This window comes from Perognathus longimembris, chromosome 12 (genome assembly GCF_023159225.1).
Source record: "Perognathus longimembris pacificus isolate PPM17 chromosome 12, ASM2315922v1, whole genome shotgun sequence".
Taxonomy (NCBI): domain Eukaryota; kingdom Metazoa; phylum Chordata; class Mammalia; order Rodentia; family Heteromyidae; genus Perognathus; species Perognathus longimembris.
Window position 1 is genome coordinate 41,790,597 of NC_063172.1, and position 14,251 is coordinate 41,804,847.

Sequence of the window (14,251 nt, forward strand, 5' to 3'; positions counted from 1 at the left end):
GTGCAAATTAGTACAACCACTTTGGAGAACAGTATGGAGGTTTCTCAAAAAGCTCAATATAGACCTACCCTATGACCCAGCCATACCACTCCTAGGCATCTATCCTAAACAGCAAACCCCAAGATATCAAAAAGACATTTGTACTTCCATGTTTATCACGGCACAATTCACAATAGCCAAAATATGGAAACAACCCAGATGCCCCTTCACAGACGAATGGATCCAAAAAATATGGTACTTATACACAATGGAATACTACATAGCGATTAGGAATGGTGAAATATTGTTATTCGCAGGGAAATGGTCATAACTCAAACAAATAATGTTGAGCGAGACAAGCCTGGAACACAGAAAACAAACGGGCATGATCTCCCTGATATATGACTATTAACAAAGGGAGATGGAGAGACAGCAGAGACCAAGTCTGTGAAACCAAAAACTGCTTGTCAAATAGTATTCCCCACAGGATTGGGGCAGCGACCCAAAAGTATGTAACTAAAACCAAACAATTACTCAACATATAAAGGTCAAAATTTGCCCTCTCAGGGGAATACAATAGCTCAAAAGCTAGGTATGTACATTCATATAATACTACTGTCAACATATGGTCTAATATCGACATTACATTTAAAGCCCTAGTTGAACTTTCTTGGGCGTGGCTACTGTATATGTTCTTGATACATTGTATATTGTATATATGTCTACCTGACCTAGAGAAGAGATAGAAAAGCAGGATGTAAGATATCACAAGAAATGTACACACTGCCCTACTATGTAACTGTACCCTTTTTGCACAACACCTTGTCAAAAAATTTGTGTTCAATTAATAAACAAATACATTTTTAAAAAATCCATTTCAGGGGCTGGGGATATAGCCTAGTGGCAAGAGTGCCTGCCTCGGATACACGAGGCCCTAGGTTCGATTCCCCAGCACCACATATACAGAAAACGGCCAGAAGCGGCGCTGTGGCTCAAGTGGCAGAGTGCTAGCCTTGAGCGGGAAGAAGCCAGGGACAGTGCTCAGGCCCTGAGTCCAAGGCCCAGGACTGGCCAAAAAAAAAAAAAAAAAAAAAAATCCATTTCAATTAAAATGCTTACTGTTGTTTCTATCACGGCTGAAAATGGAGCCTGCCAGCAAGCCCGAGAATGCGAATACACAGTTCTCAGCTTATAATTCTATATCATGCGGTTTTAATTGATTCACAGTATCTCACTTCCTCTTAACAGTTAACTTTATATTTAATATACCTTGTACATCATAAAACCTACAGATGCCTATATACAGAAATCAAAGACAGGTAACAATGGTAATTAAAGTTGGGTTTCCATTTATTTTTCTGCTTGTATCATCATCCCATGTGTTAGAGTTAGCTTCCAAAAAAATTATCAAAAGACAGGAAGTATTGACAGAGAAAAATTTGACAACACCTAATTTATACTTGTATTTGTCTATTGTCATAGTTTTCCTGAAATTAAGATTACTTATATAGAAAGGAACTTGGGGAATGTGGTTAAGGAAGGGCATCAGACAAAATTTCAGCTAATGGTTTCTAATTTCATCCCATTTCAAATGAATCTACATCTTGTTTCCTTAAAATTGTGTTATTTCAAAGCTTCTTACATTCTTCTCAGGCTCCTTGACTTCACAAATATTCTTGTAATTTAAGTAGTCAAAGAATAACAAAAGAAAACAAAATTTTCTAAGAAATTGTTTGCATATTGCAGCTATTTTTAAGTCATTATACAATGCTGTAGGGTTCCTTTGTTTAATTAAAGTGTTAATCAGGAGATAAATTAGACCTTACCTTTAAAAAAAAATTGGTAGTTGTACAAAGGAGATGTCATTTAACAAAACAATATGTTGTGATCAATTTCATCCTCACCCATCCCTCTTCTACCCAATCTTTCCTTCATTCTTCTTAGTTTTGAGGAATAGACATTAGATTCTTCTCTCCATGCCCCCCTCTTCTTTTCTTTAGTCTACACCTTTAGCCTTGGCCTCATTTCAACCCTTTGAAGAACCCTGTTCCTGATATTTTATTCTGCTGAAGTTTTGGCTTTCTAAGACATTAACATATTTGAGATCTCCTTTAATTGACTGTATTTCAGTGAATACACTTGTGTACACTTGGTTACCACCCAATGTAGGGATTAATAAGGGATTTGAAAGCAAAATGTAGCTTCCACATATAAAAGGAAACATGGATCCGTAGTCTTACTGGGCCTGACTTCACTATACCTAACATTTTTCCTAATCTTTCCTTTTCTTTTTTTTTTTTAATCAAATTGTATAATATAATTTATTTTTCTAATGGTTGAGTGAAATTTCACAGTGTATATATACCATATTTTCTTGATCTGTTCACCTACTGAGGGGCATCTGGGCTGGTCGCATACATTGGTTATGGTGAATAGTGTTACAATGAACATGTTTGTGCTGATGAATTTACTGTATCCTGGTTCAAAATCTTTTGATAAATCCCCAGGGGTGGAATTTATAGATTATAGGATAGTTCTATGCTTAATTTTTTTTGTAGAATTTCTACATTGCTTTCCATAGTGTTTGAATAAGTTTGTATTTCCACCAACAGTGTATTAACGTTCCCTTTGGCCAGATCCTTGCCAGCTTCTTTCATTGTTTTCTCATTAATGGCCATTCTAATTGGGGTAAGGACCTTGAAGAACAAAAGTAATTATTAGCAGGAAGAATAATGCAAAGAGAAAAAAACAATAATAAACTTAGATCACTATTACAGAGCCATAGTAATGAAATGTTTTTTTGTACTGACACAAATACAGGCCTGAAGCAACATAGAACATAGAGAAGACCTAGAAATAAACCTATAGACATACAGCTATTTAATATCCAGTAAAAGAACCACAACTAGAGGCTGGAAGCAAGACATCCTATTCAACAAATACTTCTGGAAAATTGGATATTCACATGCAGGAAACTGAATCAAGATCTTTATTTATCACCTTGTACCTGCACCAATTAAAAATGTATTAACAACCTCAATGCAAGATGAAACTATTACAGAACACAAGTAGACAATTTCCAAGTAAAGATCCCAAATGCTAGCACTTGATAAATGGGACTGCAATGAAATAAAAAAGTTTCTACATTGTAAAGGACACTGCCAACAAGATACAAAACCTTTAAGACTGGGAAAGTTTTTGACAGCTACATATCAGGCAATAGCCTAATATTCAGAATATGCAGGTCTTGAGTTTTTATATTCTCTCTCTTTTTATCTCCTTCCCTCTCCTTTCCCTCCCTTCCATTTCCCTCATATACCTCTAATGACTCTCAATTTCTGTTAGAATTCTCTCAGAGTAAAAACTAACTTCTTTATAATGGTGTGATAGACACTTCCTAACATTGTCCAATACCTCACCCAAATAGCTTCTTTTAAGTCATTTAAGAAAGCTATTCGTTTCAGAAGTTTCAGAGTATCTTGGCTGACTGCACTGTGTCTTTGAATGTACTGAAGCAGCACATCATCTAGGATGGACATCATAGTACACGGCTGTTTATTCATAGTAATCATAAATCAGAGCAATAAAAGGGTCAACTACAATATATACACTATTCAAAGGTACGCTCCCATGACCCACTTGCTCCAACAAGTTGTCTCTCCCATATTCCTCCCTTTCCTGGTAATGTCATCAAATTATGAATCTATCAATGGACTGGTCCACATTAGGGTCTGGGACTTCATAATCAATTAAACTCTCAATTCTTAGGTGATGTTAAACCTTCAGCACATCAGCTTTTTTGATGGAGACATCGGTTCCAAACCCTACCACCTGTCTGTTAACTTGGCAACCTGCCTTACATTTTTCTCTTCTAATGTCTCTTATTTCCTTTGCTTTCCTAGGAGCTTCTCTTCACCTTCAACTATTCTGCCATTCTTGCTGTCCTGGCATTGTATAGATACTAGATAGATTAATTCATTAAGGCCTTTTCTTCTGTTTAGGCTTCTGTGCATGTACAACACACATACAATTCACTGATCTTCAGATAAATTAAATTTTGTTTCTTCCCATTCCCCCATGAAAGAGTTTTTGCTCTGCATCATCATCTTGTTTCTTATGACAACAGCTTCAGTGATGAAACTCACATCTTATAGATAGATGCATATATGTCAGAGAGGTGAGTGAAATCTGCTTCTCACTCCTTCATTCAGAGGTCTATAACTGAGGATGTAAAAAATGCATGCCATTACCCAATTTATGCATGTATATTGTCTCAAGGAGCTATTGTGTCTGCTGATATCTCTGGTTTTGCTTTAGAATGAACATTAAAAATTGAACATAGTAAGCCAAAAAAAGACATTCGTAAATAATAAGTGAACACATACTTATTCAAAGCAGTCAAATATTACCCTATATATTGTCAACAAAAGACTGGTGTCAGAATTTATAAAACATACTTACCAATTCACAAGAACTAAAAAAATATCAGCTTAGTTGGCCTGTAATTGTAGATACTCAGGAGGCTCAAGCCACCAGGGATTAGAAAGTTCATGAGTCTTATCTTCAATTATCCACAAAAGCCAGAAGTGAAGCTTAGGAACAACACCCTGGCCGTGGATTCAATACTGAACCAGCAAAAATAAAATAAATAAAAATAAAAACTGATAGAAAATGGCAAATAACATGATTTGGAAAGTCACAGAAAATAGCACATATATAGATTTAAACACACACCAGTGTGCGTGCACACACACACACACACACACACACCATGCACACACAGAATAAACCCAAACCAATCACTAGTCAAGAAATTGGAAAGATAAAAAATAAGATATTTAACTTACACAAATAAAAAATATAAAAAGCTAAGATAGTAGTCAAACTATGGACAGAAGATGAAGAATAAAAACACAATTGTTTTCTAGAGGTCATGTAAATTTGCAGACACACAATGGACAAAATTAGACATTATATAAAACATTAAAGCTCACAGTGCTTTCCATTTTACAAATATATACCATATATATTATATTTGGTATATATTACAAATATATACCAAGGTGACCTCTCTGTGATCACTTTCACAATAACTAAAGAAAGAAATATTAAAGAACACGGTTTCTTAGAAATCAAAAGTAATGAATGCATAATATTAGAATAGTTTTATTTTTCATTTGTGTTTAGTTTCTTTCTAATTAACATGTGCTATATTTTCATGCATATTTTTATTTACTACTTACTTGCATAAATTAACTTCTGAGCTGTTTCAGTTCTGACAGTCAGCAATCTGAAAGTTTAAAGCACAGTTAGAATTAAGGTGAAATTATTTCTCAAATGTAACAACAAGGTAACCCAGGTCTACGGAAGCTTTTCAAATAAAGTTAATTATTCCTCTCTGCAGATTTTGTTTGCTGCATTTCCCATATCTTACTTTAGGATCTTATTCAGTTACATTATGTAAATGCAGACTTGAATTACTTTAACATTAACATTTATAAAGAAAAAATTAAAATGAGATTGGATGCTGTATTTAAGAAGATTAAGCCACATGATACATAAATATAAATGCATATTTTATAGCAAAATGGAAATACATTAAACATACACATGCTTATATATAATTCAAGTCTTGACCTCTTTCTTATACCATGACAATTTCTTTTTACTAAGTTCTTTTTATTACTAATAATTAATTATCACAAAGTGGAGAAGATTTTATCACATTAAAAGATAAAGATAAAACCTTTAAAGATAAAAATCACAGAATGTATAAATAGGAAAGCACAGCTTAGAAGACTTGAGATTTTTCATTCATTCTCCTAAGCATATATTTTATTGTACTCAAAATACTCAGTTGCTGTAGCTGGGAATAGAGCATAGAGGTAGAGTGCTTGCCTAGCATGCATGAAACCCTGGTTTCAATTCCTCTGCCCCACATAAACAGAAAAAGCAAGCAGTGGTGCTGTGGCTGGAGTGGAAGAGTGCTAGCCTGGAGCAAAAAGAAGCCAGGGACAGTGCTCCGGCTGAGTCCAAGCCCCAGGCCTGGCAAAAATAAAATAAATAAATAAATTAGTGGAAGACTATTAAAAAGTTTAAAGATAGAGCAGAAGAAATCCTATTTTATTTCCTCAAAACAATGGGTACTGTGTAATTTGTCACGTACTAACTCACTACATCTATTATATTATATACAGTTTAAACTTCAATTCATTCACCTGCAAAAATAGCATTGTAAGGAATTTTAACATCTAAGAATTGTAAATGATTCCAACTCATAGAGAAACTTTCATGTAGGAACTAATGACTTTAAAATACTAGATACAATGTACATAATAAACATCAGTAAATATTAACCTGAATTCAGAGATGTTATGATTCCCATAAAAAGGTTGTCAGAGTGAACAATTACAGTCATTGTATTCAATGTACAAGATGTAAAACTTGAATTATAGAACATGAGTGTATGAATAGGACTAGGAAAGATGGGGGGAGAATGCTGGAAGATATGACATTGACTAAAGTGCATTGCACTCATACTCTGACTTGGGGAATTGAAACCCCATTGTATAACTACTTAACATATAAATGAAATTATTTAAAACATGATATGATGAGGGAGTAGCATATGAGATAATAGAACTTCACAAAATATATCCATTACTGCATTAAAAATTAATGTAAAACAAGTGAAAATACAATTACCATTTTGCATGAAAAGTACAATGTAATAAATCATGCAAAAATAACATTATTTAATGTTTTTAAAGGAAGTTTACTCATTTGGAGGTAGTTACATAAAACTACTACTAGGGGAAATTGTTGAAGTACAAATAAGTACTAAGTAGATGAAAAGTAGATGATAATGATTCGAATTTTATAATGGAGAACATCTCCATTATAAATCCATATATACTATAGCTAATTGTGAAAGTGCAAATAATTTAGCATGATTACAATCTCATAAACAACAGTGATAGTAGGTGTGGCTGCAGGTATGCATGGGAATTGGTTCATATTTAATTATGTGTGAACATTAACAGATCTGATAATACCCTAATGTTTCTCGTGTTTACTTATTTTGGAGGTATGGTATGTGGTACGGAGGAACTGAACCCTGGGCAACATGCATGCTAGGCAAGCACTCTACCGCTAAGCCACATTAGCCTAATATTTTATGGAAGACATTAAAAATTTTGGATTAGTGGAAGTATGTCATTATAATTGTACTTTATAAACAAGAATTTATAGAAAGGTTGAAAGAAATGTAGTGGGTTTTAAAACCTATCTTTGGGAACAATGATGAGCCAGTGATCTAAAGGGAGTAGGTAAGGTAGCTACAAATAAAATGGCTAAAATAAATTAAAATAGTGAGGTGGTTTGAATAGCAAAACCGTAAATGAGAGGTTGGAGTAGTAGATTTCTTACTTTTGCAAGGCAGTAATTATATATTAAAAGAAAAGAAAGATGGAAATTTTCATTGTATTTTGCGGGGAGTAATGGTAAATTCTTCTTCAAATATAGCAAGTTTGAGATAGGCTGTCATGTAAATCTGAACACCTCTTAAATATATTGAAGTCTATTGCCCTTGTGATTCAGTATCCTAAATGCTCCTACTCCCATCAAACTTTTCTCAGCCTGCAACATTTTACAGTTAGACTTTTGAAATTAGGACAAAACTTCACATTTCTCCACAGTTTGCTATTACTAGATATGTGAGAATAGTCTGTCAGTTTTAGAAAAGTGGCAACTAAATAGACAAAATGAAAGAAAACCAGCTTTTGATATTGTCATTTCACTCAGGCTAAAGACAAACCATCTCCTAAGATAGTAATTAGATTACTGAATGAGAAAGGATATTGGAAATTCAAGGAGTTCAAGAAACCAGGGGCTGGGGATATAGCCTAATGGCAAGAGTGCCTGCCTCGGATACATGAGGCCCTAGGTTCGATTCCCCAGCACCACATATACAGAAAACGGCCAGAAGCGGCGCTGTGGCTCAAGTGGCAGAGTGCTAGCCTTGAGCGGGAAGAAGCCAGGGACAGTGCTCAGGCCCTGAGTCCAAGGCCCAGGACTGGCCAAAAAAAAAAGAAACCAAGGATGGTGTAATGTGGCTATTTATTGGAATCTGCAATAATTTCTATTAAAAGTTTAAAGCTGTAATTTTCTGCTTGCTAACTCTCCAATAATCTGACATTATGGAGATATTGATCTTGTTTTATTCTATACTTAATAATTAGCCACAAATAAACACAAACTGTTAATTTTCTGCTCTTTTTACTACATATAGCTGCAATTTACAAATTTTGAGAAAAGCAAATACTACCAATTATGTAGTAAATTAAATGGCATGATTTTTAAATGACAAATTAAAAACGAATAGTGTGCAGTGCTCATGGTGCACCTCAGTGATTTCTCCATGATTTCAGTATATTTACTGAAGTATGTATGGATCATGTGATTAATGTATTGGTATATTATCCTGGAAACATTATCCTATGTATTTACATAAAAGACTATAGCTCACATGAGTTTAAGTGATAACATTTCTTTAGGCTAATGACTACCTCATTTAATTGAGTGATAACATTTTTTATATGGGGCTGCATTGCATTATCTAATGTGTCTGGAATTCTTTGAGGTTGCTACCTAAGTAGCATAGAGACATATTTGTACAAAGAATTACCTGGTGATGAGTTCAGGTTTGTCATAACAGAAAATTCTATAGGAGTATTTTAATGAGCAAAGAAGAAGACCCTAAGAAACTTTGCAATAGATTACTTACAACCTATTCCCCTGTTTACCTACTTTTGTTTCACAACTTTAGGCTTAGTATAACAGTCTTTTAAAGAAATATTGGCTCTAAAATTCAGAAATAAAATCAGCAACAACTAAAGCAAAGTTCTTATATGGCAATATTTCTTTCTTTTTAAATTTCTGATTAAAATTCTTTATTAATGGCTCTAAAATATATACCATAATCATGCAAACAGAAGTGATGAATACTGATGCATTACCCTTCATTATCTACCTCCACGCAACGATGTCTTGCAGTCTTATTTTTTACATATTAGGTGCAACAACCAAGGGTTCCACATTAGAGTTCATTCTTACTGCTTGAGTTATTATGAAAATATCTGTCTGAAGAAATGCATAGTAAAGTTTCCTCTTAATAATGAATTATTGAAACGCCACAGGATGGAACAGGCAGTAGAGATAAACCCTATGACAGAACATAATATTCCATCTGCCAACAATTCCAGCCTTTGTTATCTGGCCTTTTCCTCACATAAAGTTTCTCAGTAGTGCTATAATATTATTACTATTTTACCCTAGATACATTTTTCATAAGCATTTATTAACAACTTTAGTTTAACAAGAGCGCCATGAGGATCACAGCCACCTTTCCTACATTGGCTGGGGAATTAAGATATAAGTGGCTTAATGACTTTGCAAGGAATGTTGCATTTTATTTTTGAAAGATGTGATTAGACTTTATACTTTTAATTTTCCAGAGCTCTTCCACCTAAATAGGTAAGCATCTTATCACTTTTTAAGTTGTTCATTATGAACTCATGCGTGCTAAATTAGTTTTCAAACTGAATTCAGAAATCACCCAAATGAAAATCATGGTAAATTAATATACAATGAAGCAGGATGTCAACGACAGTCTTAGTTGCTTCCTGGTATTTTTCAGCACAGATCTTTGCACATATAAACACAGTTAGTCTATTCATCACTTTAACTGCTAAGCACTATACAGTAAGGGCTATATATCATTTCCACACTGTGCACAGGGAGGATTGTGCTCAGCTTCACAATTGTGATCATTCCTCTTTTTTCCCCCTAAAGCTAATGTAATATACTCCCTCAAATGCCAGATGGAAAACTAATTATCTCTAAAACAAATACAGCTGTAGCTAAAGTAGTATTACCTTCACAACCAGTATGTCTTAGTCTGGCCTGGGGGAGTGTATCTAGAGACAATAGCCAAGTATAATATTTCCATGTCTACTTTGTTGTCTGGGACTACAAATAAGAAAGGGTATTGCAGGATGTGTAGAAGGAGTTTATTCCTGTTAGTGTGCAAGAGAGGACAGAGTTTCAATTTGTATGTCCCTGACAAAGAATCATAATTCCTTGTCCAGCCTACCTTTTAGGTAATATTTGAAGTAGATTTCAGAAATTGAAGGTTAACATACTGTTTGAGGAGAATTTACAAGGTGAAACCAACTGAAAGTAATGGACTGCTGGCTAAATATTTTAATTTTCTTTAAGTGGAGGTATCATCAATATTTGTAAATTCATAATGTGTTCATTGGTACAGCATATTATTAGGTGAGTACTAACTATATCCCAGGCATTGCTTCTGTTTTTTCTAGAGCCTGCATCACACTTGTAGAAAAGTCAATAAAAACAAATAAAATGAAAGCAATTTACATGAAAATGAATATTAGATGGGAAAGTGAAGCAGGTAAAGGTCTGCTGATTATCAAGAAAGAGAGGCTGCAATCTTATAGAGGAATGTAAAAAAAACATCATTATGAAAGGCAGTACCTGTCCAAAAGCCAAGGATTTGCAAAAACAGAAAACAGAAAATGAAATGCCCTGGAAGTGGACTAAGGCATTACTGGTATAATATTAGAGAGAGGCTGATGTGTTGTGAGCATGGGAGGGATATGAATAACATGATGTAACAGTTAACACTGAATGAAGGCATGGCGCATGTTAGCAGCCACTGTAATAATTCTGTGTGTGTGAAAGCAATTAAGGCATCTTCTGAAAGATTGAGATCACATAGGGTCTGGACTCCCGAGGAGTCCAAATTTTTCTGTCTCACTCCACAGTTGGTGATATAGGCAAGTGGCAAACTTTTGAGAGGTAGCATCTAGTGGGAGGGCCATTGAAGGGTCATAATCATTCAGATAGGATTTTCTCCTGAGAGTCAGTTGTTTTACAAAAGCCCTACCCTGCTTTCTGTAGTTACGTCTGGTAGAGAGTGCATTCATTCCTCCATCTCCTTTACTCCTTCTGGCCACTGCCAATTTGCCTAAGGTAAATTCAACCAAGGATGAACCCTAGCCAGAATCTGCATGTACAGTTTGAAATTTCGTCTTTCCAATTGTGATTAAATAAGCCTTTTGCACTGGCTGCATCAGAAAACTGATGAAAGTGAACTATGCAACTCCTGGGTGGAGAAGAAGGAATGGGAGAGAATGAGAAAACAGATGACATGATGTCAAAAGAAATGTACTTATTCCCAGATGTATATAAAGGTAATCCCCCTGTATACCATCTCCAAAATAACAATAAAGCAAACTGGAAAAAAGAAACACATGTTCTGCTTTACATTAGTATATATCCCCATGGATGCTGCTTCGAGATTACAATAATAAGAACTAAAGCAAGGACACAATGAAGAGATTTGTTCGTGTCATAGGTAGTACCCTATGCCACACTGATAGCTATGGTGGTAACACAAAGTGATTGCATTTGAATTTCATTTTAAATTAAATGGAATGCCCCTCGTTTGGCTATTTAAGCAAGTTACTATTCATACTCTTTGGGGTAAATCATTAGAAACTTTTATTTAGGGCAACAATGACATTAGGCTGCAGCAATAAGTACCAATAGAAACTTCCTTCAATTGGTCTTATGTGTACTTGTACTATTGTTCATTAGGTAGAGTGGGCTAAATTTTCTTCATGAAAAGCAGAAAAAATTCTGAAAATTCTAGCCCTGTCAACAGGAGTGACAGCAGCAGCAGTAAGGAAAAAGAAGGTGATTGAAGCATTGTGGAATTGTGGAGAGAAACTTGTAGTCAAAACTGCAGAAGCTAAGGTGATGAGGGATTGCAAAGATCCTGAGTGACAGAACATGAGGAGCTGAGACTACCAGGGATAAGTAATTTTTAAAAGTTGAGTGTTAGAGACTAAGAAGAGCCCCAAACTCTGAACTCTGGCCATTGCACATGTGCAGAAAACCTGCAAAGTTTAGGAGCTCAGAGTCACCAATTTCTGAAACTCGATTTATAAACCAAGCTGTTGGGGTTGCTGACACTCCATGTTCATAACTGAAAGGGAAATTATCCCAGAAAATCACAGACCGTAGACAAAGAAGTCTACATATTGCGGAAGAGTTTATTGCCTGCGGGGATAGCAAGGCCAAGTTCCCACAGAGGAGTAAAGGAAAATGGCGTGGGAATTCTCTCTCAGGAGGTCTTTATACCTTCTTGCAACTAAGGTGGGAGGTGCTCAGCCTGCCCCTCAGGTATCATCAGCCAAGGGTGGAGTCACATTGCCAAAGGGCAGATCTTATGACTGGACAGGGCATTCTATAAGCTTACAATAACAATCCATACTTGACCTGAAGTATAGGTTTCTACCTTGGAGGCATAAGCCTCTCATTCTAGGATTTGAGGTCTGAGACATTGACACTAAACTTTAATTTTTGTTTGGATATTAGGTAAGTTTCTTGCTAAGTAGCTAGAACCACAAGCTCCTGGCTTTAAAAACCTGGAGCATGCTTTTACCTGAGCACCTAGAGCAATAAATCACTGCCTTTTACAAGCCTCTAGGCCTTTCAATACCAGTCTCTAGATTTGAAATCTCAGTTTAAAAACCATCAGCATTTAAGGGATCAAGCTCCCAACAGTAACGGAAATGCTCCTGGCTTATACCTGATGTCCATACGAATAAAAGAGAACTCTCAGCTGATTATAATTTATTTTATATGAAATAACATACTGTGGTAGACTCTTGTGGTCCTTGCTTATACAGATTCAAGAAAACTAACACAATGAGAAGAAAGCTCAAATGCTCAGGATGCATAGAGTTTACTATGGTACTGTAGATATGTGATTTCCCCTCTGCAAATTTGCCTTACCAAAAATCTAAAATTTTTATGTTATCACATCTGATGTTAACACTTGGATTCAGGATGAAAGGATATGTCTCAGCCATCCCAGGGGACCATGCAGACATAGTCACGGATAGGAGAAGAAGGTTTATAAGGAGGTTTATTACTTGGGCCATATCTCCCATGGGAGAGGGAACAACATGGCGCTGGATTCTGCACCAAATCCAAGTGAGATTACTTCTATAGCTCTGGGGCTAAAGGGGAAGTAGGTAGGTCTGAATGGTGAGAGGGAGTGGCCCATCATAGCTCTAGGGCAGGGACTTTAGGTATGGGTGGATCTGGGAGCTAATGGGAGGAGCTGAGGACCTGAGGCAGGGGAAATACTAATACAGGGGAGGCATATTTTCAAAAAATTAAGGACATGGAAAAACTTCAACTGATCACACTGGCACACAAGAACAGGACATTACTGCACTACTGGTGCTAATGTGACACTGAGCTTCTCACATCAACTGAGCGTGTTAGGGCTGACCTGAAAACTGGAGTAACTAAATATAAGTTTTAGTGTTAAAATTATAACAGCTTCTAAACTCTGGTGATGACTCCATGATAGAGGGCTGCACCCCCACCCGTGAGACTAGTTTCTTATAGTTTGACATTTAAAAATGTAGGGAGCACTTTTTCCCCTCTGTACCTGGGTAGCAACCATGGTAACAGACAGTAAAAAATGATCATAGTCATAGACTATAGAAATAACCATAATAGTAGTAGAAATGCCATGGTAACTGTTGGGTTGGTTTACTTATGATTGAGTACTGGATTGTTCTAGCCTGTTCAAGCTTGCTTAGTGGTAATGGGGAAACATGGTGGCAATTGTTAAAATAAAGTTGGTACTTGGTCATCCTGACCGCAATATTCTGCCTCTGTAAACGGCAGTTCCCGATATCAAAGCCAAAATAGATAACTGAAAGGGTAGATAGCCAATAGAAATATGACAAGTCTTGCTTGTTAAATGCCATCCAATCAAGTATCTGCCAAGTTGGAAATACCCTGCCCCTGTTGTAATCACAGTAAAAAAAACTCTGCCTCTCTGAGGGTCGGGACTCTCAATCCAGATCCTCAGTGTGGATGACGGTTGGGAGTCCAGGCTCGAGCTTGCAATAAAGACTCTCATGCGTTTGCATCGGTATTGGCTCCTTGGTGGTCTTTGGGGACCGGAAATCTGGCATAACAAGCGCATAAAGCATGTGCGGAGATTTATAATTTAGTTCTAGAAATCTATTTTGAATTTTTAAAATTTATTTTGACCAGCCAAAATTGTGTGCAATACATCCATAAATAAGGCAAGATTGCTATATGTATTGATTTTATGCAGATCTCTATTTTTATTAGAAAATATCCAAAATCTGTATTT